We start from the raw sequence: 14,016 nt of genomic DNA on the forward strand, positions 1-14,016 counted from the left end.
AGACCATGTCTCCTCCACGTGATGCACGCAACAGAGCACACTCAACACTCAGCCTTGACTGGCCGCTGTGTGCTAGCTCGCCAGTGGGACGGGATGGAGGGGAACGCAACTGTCTAGTGAGAGAACCTAGAGTTAGTGGTGAAGCTGACAGTGGACCAGGCTTTCCAGGTGCCGAGGAACTGCTGTGTGCCGGTCTGGGCAGATGAACACAGCCATCCCAGAGTAAGCTCTGTGATCATCCCGGTTTCTGAGAGAGGAGAGTGAGTTACAGAGAGGTCAGGTTCCTTGCCTGGGACCTCATAGTTAGAATGTGCCAGAGCCAGTCCTGGGTCCAAGCAGATTGGCCACTTTCAACTATAAAACTACAGAAATAAAAGCCAAGCAAAACCAAAGCACCAAGGACAGAGACCAGGGAGATGGTCAAAGGCAAGGAGTGGTTGAGGCTAGCCCAAGGAAGAGAGAGGAAGGAAAGGGGGTCCGGAACTCAGGAGCCTGCACTGCATCGAGTAAGCACTCAGTGTGTGCTTGAGTCAGTGAGGCAAAGAGTAGGTGGTTCAAATCCACTCAGCTGATGGGTGCAGAGGGAGCTCATGTGGCCAGCTGGGCCTCACATTTCCAAATGTTTAGACACAACCCGACTCAGACTGTTCCAGAACCCTGGACCCAGCACTCAATCCGGGATGGGCCCACCAGGAAACAAAGGCCGCACCCCAGTCTGTTGCGCTCCAAAACAGCCGCTTTCTCTCCATCTGCTGGCTCGTCCTTTCTGCCAAGTTCTCCCGAGTGCCGAGAGGGTTTGCTTCCCTAACGGCTCTCGGCTATGCCTGAAGCGCACGCCGTAAGATGTCACCTATTTATAAACTCAAATCTCCCCCACCCACCCAACCCTCGAATCAAACTGGACAAAGAAAAGTGGTCACTCTGTATTGTCTTTGACTTTTGTTTTAAATAAGAGGTCAGAATTGCATCCTTGACTGTATCCAAGTTACTCCTTTTCCCCATATATGGCCAGATCCACTGTTTGCCAGGGCAAGCCATGTTTTCCTTATTAAGCAATACACAAAGTAGCAAACAGAGCCCGCTCACTGCCCTGGGTCCCAAGACCAGTGGTAACAGCTGGAGCAGGAGCCTGACCAGGCTGCAGGGCTCTGCAGTGAGGCCCAGACCCGAGCACTGAGTGGAGACTCACAGCGTGCTAACCCAGCAGGGACTCGGCATGGACAACGTCCAGGCTCTGAGAACACTCCCATGGAACCCTAAAACTACCGTAAGGTGTGGCTGGGCTTTCTTCCCTGTCTTACAGACACAGAGGGGACGCTGGTTCAAGGTCCTCCGGCTGGGAGGGTAGAAATGGAGAGGACCATTTCTGACCTTATGTCTTAGAGAAATCAAGGATGCTCTCTGGAGCATTGGATCCATTTGTTCACTCCCCCACGAGTCCCCTTTCCTCTCTGGGCTTAGTTTACTCGTCTGTAAGCCAGGACCGTCGGTCGGAGGATATTTCTCAAGCCCCTCCGGACTTCACACTAGTACTTGTTCTGCTAGAGGTCAGCACACTGCTGGGCCCTTTGGTCCAGGTCAGCAATAGATAAAGAGTCACACACTAGTATACAAAAACAGACATCCACTCAGCCTTGAGCAGGCTGGCAAAGGTCTCTCTATCGTGCAGAAGAGTCTCCTCCTCCCTGTGCAGTGTTTTATGGTCCACAGAGCATCCTCGATCTCTCTAAGCCGATCTCCCCCCACTGTTCACATCATGCCCACAACCTCACATGCCTGACTTTGGCTCCCAAGCTGCTCGTTTTGGACACCAAGAACGTATAGAGCAAAGGGGAAAATGTCCCTCAGTCCCTGGACCTTCTGCAGCCTGAAGCCATGCCCTACCTGGCGTCCATGGAAAATGTAAAAGCAACCTGAGTCCTTCAGGGAACCTACTTGGCCTGAGGACCATCCGGGAGGTGCAGACTGAGCCTCTTGGATGGGCATGAACCTGCACGCTTAACCACTACCGGATTGTATGATGACACTGAGGAGAACCACCACTCGGGATGAGACACACTGGCTTCCCCCACTCTCAGATCCCCATTTCCCGTCTCCCATCTCTGCCCCTTCTGCATACACAGACCCAAAGCTGCAGCCTAAGGATGCGCCACAGGCCCAGGGCTTTCCCTCATAAACCGTAGTCTCTGGAGCATCTTCTATTCATTGGACGATAATAAACACAAGCAACCTACACTTTAAGGCGCTTTTCTGGTTTGCTTTGTTTTGTTGTTTTTTGTTTTGTTTTGTTTTGTTTTTAGTCCATCAGGGAACTGCAGCATCTCACTCTATTGCTTAGGTCTGGAAAGCAGACTGTAACCATCTCTACTGCTCTTCTGCTCTTTGGGACGTGCTATGAAGTCAGGTCCATAAATACAGGAACGAAAAAAACCAGCCTTTCGGCAAGCCAGCATCCAGCAGGTGATTTCACATTGGTGAGATTTAAAAAAAAAATCTTAGTAAACGTTCCAGGCCGCAGCTGGGACACTTGGATTACACGACGTTTGGATTCACGATGGCTGGGCACTGAGGCTTTCACCACAGGCTGCGGACCAGACAACCCCCAACCCTCTCCAACCCAGATCAGCGGCTCAGGGCCCCTCCCCCTACTGCTGATCACCACATAGGTGCTCTCTGACGGACATCCCATCTTCTTTGGTGTGTAGAACTGAAACTAAACTGTGGGTCATTTTAACTAGTAGTGTGATTCCTTACAAACACTCTCGATGACTGACGTTAAGAGTGCGAATCTGGCCTGGCATGAACTCAGAGGGGCCAAGTGGCACATCCCCTTGCTCTCCACCCCCATCGTTAAGAGAACCCCCGGGAAGGCACTGAACACTGAAGAACTAGCACAGCCCAGTTCCACCTGCAGTTACCAAGCAGCTGCAGGCCCTCTGGTGCTGCGTGGCCCACAGCAATGGTGTCCCTGATACAGTCACCCCTCCTCAGCCTAAGCAACTTTACTTTTTGAACCTGATGACGTTTGGCTTGTCAAGGACAGTGGTTTGCCTTGCTGCTTCCTGCTGTTTATTCCCCAGCACAGAGAAAATTCCCCCATCCTCTCCTGTGTTGCGCTCTCCCGCTGGCCTTCCTACAAGCCCTCAGTTTCCTGTCTTCCTAAAGCCACACAGGCTTTCCCCATAGATGATCTTCCCTACCTCTGCTTTGCAGGATCCAATCTCTGTCTCACACACCATCATCCCCAAGACTCCTCCTCCACAAAGCCCTCCCTGACAATCCCTGCTGGAAGCAAAGGGTAGCTGCCCCCTCTTCTAACCTATAAAGTACTGAGTTGTGAGGAGTCATTTCCCCGATGTCTGGCCCATTGGGTAGACCATGAGCTCTATGAGGCAGAGACTAAATCTCACATACTGGACTCTCCCATAGTCCCAGCTACCTGAAGAATACAGAGTAGGTATGCAAGCCACTCAAGGACGGTATGTGGATAGGTGGAGCACGAAGTCACTTGGACTGCAAGGAATACACAGTTAAGGACCATTATAAAAGATGCCAAATGCCAATGAGCGTGATTTTGATGAAAAGAGACAAGCTCAGGCTTGCCGGGCATGTCCCCCAAGAAACAGCACCCCAGGAAAGAGCAAAGCCTTCGGGAAGAAGAAGTGATATAAATGAGAGGTGGGAGCCAGGCGGGCTCAGCTCAGAGGTGTTTGAGATTGGTTGCTCTGCTGGTGGCTCTGTGCTCTGACACGCAGAGCCACCGATCTGATTTCTCAATCACACAAGACTAGATCCTGGTCTCTCACCTCACTGTAGCACAGGACTTTCTACCTGAGGCGAACTCTCTCACCTGTCACCCCTGGAACCACTGCCCCCATCCTCTAAGGTTCATGCAAAAAGCCATCTGCTCCATGAACCCAGTGATGGACAGGGAAGAGGTGAGAGCTCAGAAATTAATTTTTATAGAAAAAATGGCTGGCAGGAAGATTCTGCAGTTTCACTCTGTTCTCTCGGTATAGAAGAGTCGTCTACTCAGTTCCACTGGACATTATTTCCTGACACACAGAATGTGGTCCCCAATGACTGAAGGCACGAAGTCTTGTCACATGAACACATACTGACACTTAGCAACAGAATGTCAGTGTGTGGTGTAAAATAAGAAAAGATAATGGAAAAAAAAAGGATTTTTTCAATGTGATTTATGTTTCCTTATCTTTGATCTGCACAAAGACCTACTATGTGCTGAACACTAAATGCTTAGACATTGGCCAAATAAGTAAGAGAATCCAAGCAGGGCATTTGCCTTAGTTACATGCCCATAACACTGACAAAGGCAACTTACAAAAGAAAGTGTTTGTCTTGGAACTCATAATCCCAGAGGGTTAGAGCCTATGATCGTCATGGAGTGGACCACAGCAGAAGGCAGGCAAGCATGGTAGCAGAGAGTAACTAGAAGCTTACATTTACTCCACAAGACAGAGGGGAAAAAAAGAGCTAACTGGGGATGGTGTGAGCTTTTAAAGCCTCAAAGATCACCCAGTGACATGCCTCCTCCATTAAGGCCACACCTCCTAATCCTCTCCAAACAGTTCCACCAACTGCAGACCAGGCATTCAAATAGGTGACACTATGGAGGCCAAACAAAACAACAAACCAGAATCTTCAAAGAGGTCAAAGGTTAGAGTGCTGAGATCAGGCTGGCTGCCCTGAATGCTGAGGAGACCACGTGGAACAGAGCCAGACATGATAAACTAAGTGGTGGCCATGGTTCACATGCAGCAAAGTGGACTCCTCGGGGAGCAAGCATGGAGTGGAATCTACAGAGCTGATGACAGGCAGAGGGAAGTGGAACATCTATGCAAACCTGGTCCTGGGGTGAGGCTCTGCCGCCCCACTCAGCCCCCTGGCCAAGTCAAGTCACAGCTAGCATTCTAGAACAAACCTGCTGTCCAAGGCCCCTGTCTGTCTGCAGATCAGCCCTGGGTATGAAGTGTGGGAAACAAAATACACCTAAAATCTTGACCAGATTACCATGGCAGAGCATCACATGCCTTCGCCTGGCTGCTTACTGAGTCCCAGACTGCCCACACTGGTACTAAATCACAGACTGTGCATATACTGGCTGGAGGGGAGGTCTTTGAGCTGGCACTCCCACTGCGAGTTCCTAGAACGCTAGGCACACTGACCCATTTAAGTTAGACTCGTCATGGACTGAATCATGACTCTACCATGGAGTACTGGTGTACTTAAGCACCCCATAGATGAGGATCAGAACTTAGTACCAAAGAGAGATGAGAATGTAAAGTTTGGGGCCTGGGACAGCTCTTCTCCCACTAGCCCATGACCAGAAACGGCTGGTTGGTTTTTGTTTTTGTTTTTGTTTTTGTTTTTGTTTTTGTTTTTCAAATGAACCTAATCTGACACAGCAAAACTCACTTTCTGGAGCAGGTCCCATCCCCACATAATGGTATAGCTCTTCTCTATTTCTGCAAAATCCCACCCTACACAGACACATGCACATATGCGCCCTTACATATACACATATACACATTCACACACACAACACACATACATACACATCTACATCTATATCTATCATATCTATCTCTATATCTATATCATACGTGTGGGTGTGTGTGTGTGTGTGTGTGTGTGTGCGCACGCGCGTGCATGCAAACATGGCTGCCTCCTGGTAAGCACTGCCCTAGTCTGAGCAGGTCCAGGTAACTTGGAAAGAACAGCTCTGGTAGACAGAGTTAGAGAAAGAAAGACACATATGGGTCCTACTTATGCCTTAGTCCAGACCTGCCTACTGGTCTACCCAACTCCTCCTGCTGTGTGGTCTCAGGACCTCCAGTCAGCTCATGAAATCAAAGCCTGCCTATTTTCCATTCCATCTGATTCTTTTCCAGTCTCCCCGAGTTCCACTTAGAACCCCTTCACTAGCCCCTCAGTATCCGTCTGTGAACTTATACCAGCTCTACCCCTGACAGCCCCCCACGCACACACAGACACCCCAGTGTGCTTCATTCCATGGCTTCTGCTCCCACCAGGATGACTTCCAGAGTTTTCTCCCTTCTGTGTAGAATCCATGGAAACCTTAAAGTGTGCGTTTGCCACACCCTGCCCACAGCCATAACCCTACCCTATAGGCAAGGTCCTCTAATACATGCCCAGGCTCCCATGGCTCCTTACATGGGATGCTCCTCCAGCCCCCTCCCCTCATCGCAAACTTCTGGGCATGCTTGGCTTCTGCTATTCTTTCTGGTACCTAAGATTGGCCCGCAGTCTGCTGAATGTTTTGTATAGAAAGCCTCATGGCCACTTCCCATGCCTGTCTGGCCCAGTGTGCCCACCAGATGTCTTACAACTCCCTTCCTGTTCTGCCCAGTAGCAGATAGAATGATCTGCTGTGGTGTGACATCAGCTCATGAGCTACTGTTTCTAAACCATAGGAAGGTCTATGAAGCTAAACATAGAAAGGACAAGGAGTGGAGGCAGGGAACAGGAGGGCCAAGGCCTGTCCCCTCTAATAGAGACTCTCATTCAGTGGACTGAGCATTCTAGTTGGACCCAGGCTGGAGAACAAAGGGAAGTAGGCCATGAAGACGTGTGTTTTCTCACTGGGTCATATCTCAGAGCAAAGGGTGCACCCCCAAGTCTCCTCTAAGCAGCTCATATCCTCAGCCAGTTCATAAGGAGCATCTCCCTCCTTCAAGCCATACAAGAGAGCAGGAGGAGGCTATACCACACAACTGGTCCAGAGTCAGACCAGGGTGGGGAGACCAAGCTCAGCTATGAAGGCAAATACCCTTTGGTCAACCCCAAAGCACTAAGCCAGCCACTCCTGGTGTCCAAGGCTCAGCCGAGAGTTTCACACTGCATTTCTGGACTTGTTCTGCTCACTCGGGCCTAAAGTCTGGTGGTCCTTGGGACAATGGGGAAGTAGGTCAGGGAAACAGAACTGACAGGCAAGATTCTATCACCTATTCAAGCCCCCAAACAAGACCACTCACCCTGGAAGCTACTCCGAGTGCAGCCTTCATCCCTGAGGGACGCCCTCCCAGCCTAGAGACCTGGGGTGAGCTGCAGGGAAACCCAGCCCAACAGTCAAGGGGCAAAGTGCCAGATTCACTTGCCACAGCACCATTAAGCCAACCGTCTCCCAGCATCGTGGTTATACAATGTTTGCTCTCTAGCAATTTGTTAAACTGGACATTTTCTATACATGTAATATTTCACAATTTTAAAAGGGTTGCAGAAAAGGCAACTGCCTTCATGGAATGTAAACCCAAGCAGAGGCCAAAGCCATCAACCAGGACACTGATGCTGATGGCTGGCCGTGTGCAGAGCCACCCAGAGAGCCACTCTGGCTGTGAGGGCCCATCCTCTGGAACAGGCTTGCACTGACCGAGGAGAAGGCTGATGAAACGACTCTGTGAAAGAAATCTGAGACACTGGGGCAGGCCCAAGCTGTTCTCTCGCTCGTTCCCCAACTCGCCACCCTGACAGCCTGCCCAGTTTTGGGGGTTAAGGGGCTCATGGAACTTAGACAGCAAAGCTAGGGGTGAACCAGAGTCTGGGGGCTCCCTTCAAAAAGTGAGAGAAAGCTGAGTGTGATAACACATGCCTATGACCCTAGCACAAGGTGGAGGTAGGAGCAAATTCAGGGCCAGCCTCAGCTACATAAAGAGTTTGAGGCCAGCCTGAGCTACACAAGACTCTGACTCAGATAAAGCAAAACAAACAAAAATCAAGAGTGAGAAAAACTTCACAAAACAAATGGTACACAGAGGAGTCATGTGACCTTAGATGTGCACAAGAGCCAGTGCACAGGAGTCATGTGACCTTACATGTGCATGAAAGCCAGTGCACAGAGGAGTCACATGACCTTAGCTGTGCACAAGAGCCTGTGCACAGAGGAGTCACATGACCTTAGCTGTGCACGAGAGCCAAGCAGACAGGAAGAGCCTCTCACAAACCAGGAGCAGCAAACCAGGAGCAGATAGCACCACTCTGCAGGGCAGTCTCGCTCTGTCTACCCACACCCAAGGCCTCCATGACACTTGTCTCTCCACCCCAAGGAAACTAAGGTCAAATAGGAAAGAAACATTCAGAAAGCAACCTTTACAGTAGTGGAAACATTTTAGATGCATGAATAAGGAATGGGGTGGGCTAGCCATGGCACAGCAGAACACCACAGAGCTTCTCAGAAAGCGGAGGACTGGGAAACGGCGCTTGCCGGGCACACAGGAGGCCCTGAGATAACCACAGTAGTAATACCACCACCACCCCAGACTCAGTTCCAGCCTGCCTCCAGGATGGCCTCAGAACTTCTCACTGTGCATTTCTAGACTTTTCCCTTGGGCCTGCCCAGATTTCTTGGGTAGGATGGGGAAAAGAAACGTTCCAGGGTGGGACAGTGTACCATGACCTCGTGCCGATCTGAAAGTGTGTATAAATGTGAAGTGTCTCCTGCAGCATCCTGGTGTGTGTAACTCACCAAGAAAAGTAATCCAGAAGGATCAATACTGAAGAGTAGGCATGGAGGGGGCACATGATGAGAAAGGCTTGCTTGCTGTGGATAATTCTTCTCATTTATTTTATCTTTATTTATGGGCGTGTGTGTGTGTGTGTGTGTGTGTGTGTGTGTGTGTAAAGGTGTGCATAGGAACGTGTATGTGGGTATCCACAGAGGCCAAAAGAGGGCATCAGATCACCCGGAGCTGGAATTATGGGAGGTTGTGAGTCACCTGACCTGGGTGCTGGTACCAAAACTCAAGTCCTCTGGAAGAACAACAAGGGCTCTTAACCACTGAGACATCACTCCAGCCCAATAACTGTTTTATTTTGTTTTGTTTTGTCACAGGGTCTCACTTCGTGGACCTTTCTAGCCTGAACTTGCTTCATGGACCAGGCTAGCCTCGAACTCAGAGTTATGCCTGCCTCTGCCTCCTGAGTGCCAGGATTAAGGGTGTGCACACCACCACACTGCGTTCGGCCCTGATAATGTTTTATTTTAACACCCGTTAAAGTACCATGTAAGAGTCGATTGCCCACAAATCCACAAGGATTGAAGGGATAAAGAAGCAAACAACAGCCACGGCATCTGGGCTGTGGGGAGGCAGAGGGATGAGACGTGACTTAAATGGAGAGACACAAACTAAAGCCTAAGACAGCAGAGCAAAAAGCCACAGAATGAGACAAAGCTCTAGGGATTAAAGATGCAGGGCATCTGCAAGAGGAGGGGCTGTGGGCATGGTGGCTCAGGATGGCCCGCTGCCTCCTGCTGCCAAGTGATGGTCCCTCTGCTCGCTGGGAGAAGGCTGCAGGACTATTGATGAGGAGGTAAAATGGAGGAAATCTGGCTTTGGGGATATGGGTGCTACAATCGGTAAGAGGAATCAAGTGAAAGTTTAAGGTCTGATACACACACACACACACACACACACACACACACACACACAGAGTCACAAAGGTATCAAAGGGAAAAGGCAACTCTGGGTCATCTAGTTATCCCCCTGGGGAGGGAAGAGGAATGGAGATGATTGAACATATTCTCTCTCTCTCTCTCTCTCTCTCTCTCTCTCTCTCTCTCTCTCTCCCCTCTCTCTCTCTCTCTCTCTCACACACACACATTCTCATACACACTCACATGCTCACACACACTCTCACACACTCACACATACTCACACACTCACACACACTCTCACACACACTAGCACACTCACACACATGCTCACACACACTGACACACACTCTCATACACACTCATACATACACACACACTCACACATACTCTTATACACACTCATACATACACACACTCACACACACTCTCATACACACTCACACATACACACACTCACACACACTCTCATACACACTCACACACTCACGCTCACACACATTCTCACACACACACTAACACACTCACACACACATTCTCTCTCTCACACACACATTCACACATACACACACACACACTCACAAACACACACACACACAGGCACCCACGCACGCACAAGCCTCCCAACTGGCTTTTTAGTGAGTGTGAATCAACAGGCAGTGAATACCTATCACGAGAGAAGCGCGTGCCCAACACATACAAAGAAACGCATGTAATGTAAAAGACACAGACGACCAAAACAGCATAGTAAAAAGGCTCCTGTGGAGAAAGCATAATGCAAATAAAGAAAATTAGAGGAGAATGAGAAAGAATAATGGTTAATGCAATAAGATATCAAAGGAAAGGGAGCTAGGATGACCCAGGGTTCTCTATTCAGAACAAAAGACAAAAACAGCAAAGATATGGCTTCCGTGACACAAGAAAGAGACAGTACCTAGCAGTGACAGCACTCAGAAAGCCAAAACAGGATCAAACAAAGGTGGTAGAGCTACGGAGAATGTTAGGAGAGTCTCCCAGGAACAAGAAGAGTGAAGAGAAAACCACAGGGCTGTGCATGCACTCACAGCCAAGCCTCTCACTCACAATAGTGGCAGGAAAGAAGAATCTCAGTTGTGCCCATGACCTTCAGTCCTCTGCCTGTATCATAAGCACCGACACACTCCTGTCCTGAGGTCAGAACCCGCTGAGCCCTGTGTCAGTTAGGAGGGAACACAGTTACAGAGAGAACCAGCTGTTTCTGTGGGCCAGCACATGCGACTTTCAAAAGAGAGACAGGAAGTAGAAAATGTAGATAGAGAAATCATTCTCTACCTATAAGCCTGTAATTCCCACTGCCCAGAAAAGTGGATAATGTGGGAAGACTACAGATTTGAGGCCAACCTGGGCTATAGAGAAAGACCCTGTTTCAAAAATAAACAGGGGAGATGGCTAAACATTTTCTGGTGTTTCCTACTCTACCAGACCTGAGATTAGTTCTCAGCTCGTGTGTTGGGCTGCCACCTGTCACTCCAGCTCCAGAGGATCCAACACACACACACACACACACACACACACACACATGCACACACACACACACACACACACACACACACACACACACTTGTGAATACGAATAAAAATAAATCCTCCAAAAATAAAAACAAACAATTCTAGTGAAATTTCTAAAAACGAAAGGATGTAAGTTTCTAAACTCGATTACCCATGGAGCCCCCTAGCAGATGTAACTAAGTTTAATCATACCAAGATCACCTTCAGAACACTGAGAACACAAGTCAGAACGTTCCAGAAGCATCCTCAGAGGAGGCAGGCAGTAACAATAGCTTTTATATAGAGTTGGAAAATCAAAATAACATTACGATGTTCAATAACCACACCAGAAACCAAAAGGCAATGGGCAAAGCCTTCGGGTTATTTAAGGGAGATTATTTCCAAATTGGAACTCGGTGTGCAACTGAACTATTGAGTTCAGTGTGATGGGAACCAGTCCCTTCAGTGTGCAAATGTCAAAGTCTTTCTTCTGCTGCACCTCTCTGATCCCCAGAGAATTTGCTAAGACAAGGGAGGGAAGAAACCAAGAAGACAGAAGCAAAGGGAAACCAATTCCCATGGAATCTTGGGAATATAGATACATGCCAGGGGCTGGAGAGATGGCTCGGCGATGAATGAGAGGGTATTTACTGCTCCAGTAGAGGACTCAGGTTCTGTTCCCAGCCCCCACACAATGGCTCACAACCATCTGTAACTCCAGTTCCCGTGCCTCCTTCTGATCTGTGTAGACACTGCATACGCCTGGTGCGCATACACCCATGCAGGCAAACACTCCCACACATGAAACAAAAATAATGAAAATTAAGACTGGAGAGGTGGCTCAGCGGTTAAGAGCACTGACTGCTTTTCCTGAGGACCTGGGTTCAATTCCCAGCACCCACATGGTGGCTCACAACTGTCTGTAAAGATCTGACACTGTCACACAGACATAACAGGTCTGACTATATACAGAGAGAGGCAGACACAGAGGGCATAGTGTGGAAGCAGATAATGATGACCACATAGAAAACTAAGAAAATAACAACTACTCATTGCAGAGGAAACAACGTGTGCAGCCAAAATAAAACGCCTGTAGTTTAATACCACACTGCCCAAATGTAAACGCTGAGCTGGGGCGTGGCTCAATGGTATAACACTTGCAGATCATGCGAGGAGCTCAGAGTTCAATCCATAGCTCCACAGAAAAATAAATGGAGACTGAATACTGGCCTGTCAGGATGTCCTGCATTTTAACTCTCTTGTGAGTGTACAGGACAAGAATAGGAGCATTGAGCGCATTGGGAGCATGTGAGAGCATGTGGGGACATGTGGGAGCATTGGGAGCATGTGAGAGCATGTGGGGACATGTGAGAGCATTGGGAGCATGTGAGAGCATGTGGGGACATGTGAGAGCATTGGGAGCATGTGAGAGCATGTGGGGACATGTGGGAGCATTGGGAGCATGTGAGAGCATGTGGGGACATGTGGGAGCATGTGTGGGCATGTTGGAGAATGTAGGACCATGTGGGAGCATGTGGGGGTATGTGAGAATGTGTGGGAGCATGCGGGAGCATGAAGGAGCATGTGGAAGAGCATGTGGGAGAACAAGAGGATGTAGGAGCATGTAGAGGCATGTGAGAGCATGAGGAAGCACATAGGAGCATATGAGAGCAGAGATGTGGAAGCATGTGAAAGTATCTGGGAGCATGTGGGGCTCCTGGGAGCATGTTGGGAGCATTAGAAGCATTTAGGAGCATGTGGGGGAGTGTGGAAGCATGTGGGGAAATGAAGGAGCATGTGGAAGCATGTAGAAGCATGTGGGAGCATGTGAGAGCATGAAGAACCATAAGGGAGCATGTGAGAGCATATGTAAGCGTGTGGGAGCATATTGTGGTATATGAGAGAATGTGGGAGCATGTTGAAGTATGTGAGAGCATGTGGGAACATATGGGGCATGTGGGAGCATATGGAAGCATGTAGGGTATATGGGAGCATAAGGGAGCATGTAGGAGAATGTGTAAGAATGTGGGGGCATGTTGTGGCATGTGAGAGCATGTGGGGGCATGTGGAAGCATGTGGGGGTATGTGGGAGCAAGTATAAAAGGAAATAAGTACTCCCATGTCAGAAAGAGAAATTAATGAAGAATGGAGTGTGGAAACGTTGGCAAGAGAGACAAATGGAAAAGCTACAAGCATGTTTGGTGGAACTGTTAAAGTAAACACTAAAAATGAATCAGCTCAGATAGCTGCAGTTTCTGGTCTCTGGAGAGTGGCGAATGGTGCGGGACTTTCTGGTTCCAAGGAGCTGTGTGGGATGGGGAGATGCCCCGGGAGGACAGAGCACTTGCTGTCCTTGTAGAGAACCCAAGTTCATCTTTCAGCACCCATATCAAGTGACTCACAACAGCCTCTAGCCCCAGTTCCTGGGGACCCACTAGTTCTGCAGGCACCCACATACGTGTGGCATAAGCCCACACACTTACACATAAATAAAAATAAATCATTTTAAGGGTTGTATGATTACTTATTTCTTCATACTAATGTAAATAAAATTTTTGTAACAAGTGAAAACCGAACACAGAAAGCAAGAACTAAAACCCCCTCTAGAGAAAAAAAAACAAGACAAAGGAGAAGCCAGAAGGCTGATAGCCATGGGGGATAGTTCAAAAGCCAGCAGACAGGGAGCTGGCCCAGGCAGGGAGCAAGCAGAGAGGATGGAAGAATGGGAAGCCGGGGCCGGGTGAGGGCTAGGTCAGGAGGCCTCTGAAGACAGCATTTCAGCAAGGGTTAATATGCTCCAATCCATCTAAAAGAGGCTCTCAAAACAGTATGCTGTTGGCAATACTATTGGGTGGGGAGGGGGAAATGAAAGATTGGAAACCTCTCAAAATTTATCTCCAAAAGACGCACTAAGTGGTGAGGAACCCACAGAGTAGAACTCAAATCCAGTGTCTCACTGGGTGCTTATGACATGAAAAGATTCCCTGAAACTACTTGTGTAAAAAATGCACACCTAAAAAACACACAGAGATCCACTGGGGAAATAGCCATAGTTTATCCAGCCAATTATTGACAATGGT

At 48.9% G+C, this 14,016-nt stretch overlaps 1 long non-coding RNA gene across 1 annotated transcript in view; it reads right to left on the reverse strand.

Annotated features, from left to right (window-relative positions):
- Nucleotides 1-14,016, reverse strand: part of LOC147999975 (uncharacterized) — a 69,671-nt gene that overhangs the window by 28,081 nt on the left and 27,574 nt on the right. The gene's annotated exons all lie outside the window — the stretch shown is intronic.

This window comes from Rattus norvegicus, chromosome 17, assembly GCF_021556685.1.
Source record: "Rattus norvegicus strain SHRSP/BbbUtx chromosome 17, alternate assembly SHRSP_T2T, whole genome shotgun sequence".
NCBI classification, from domain to species: domain Eukaryota; kingdom Metazoa; phylum Chordata; class Mammalia; order Rodentia; family Muridae; genus Rattus; species Rattus norvegicus.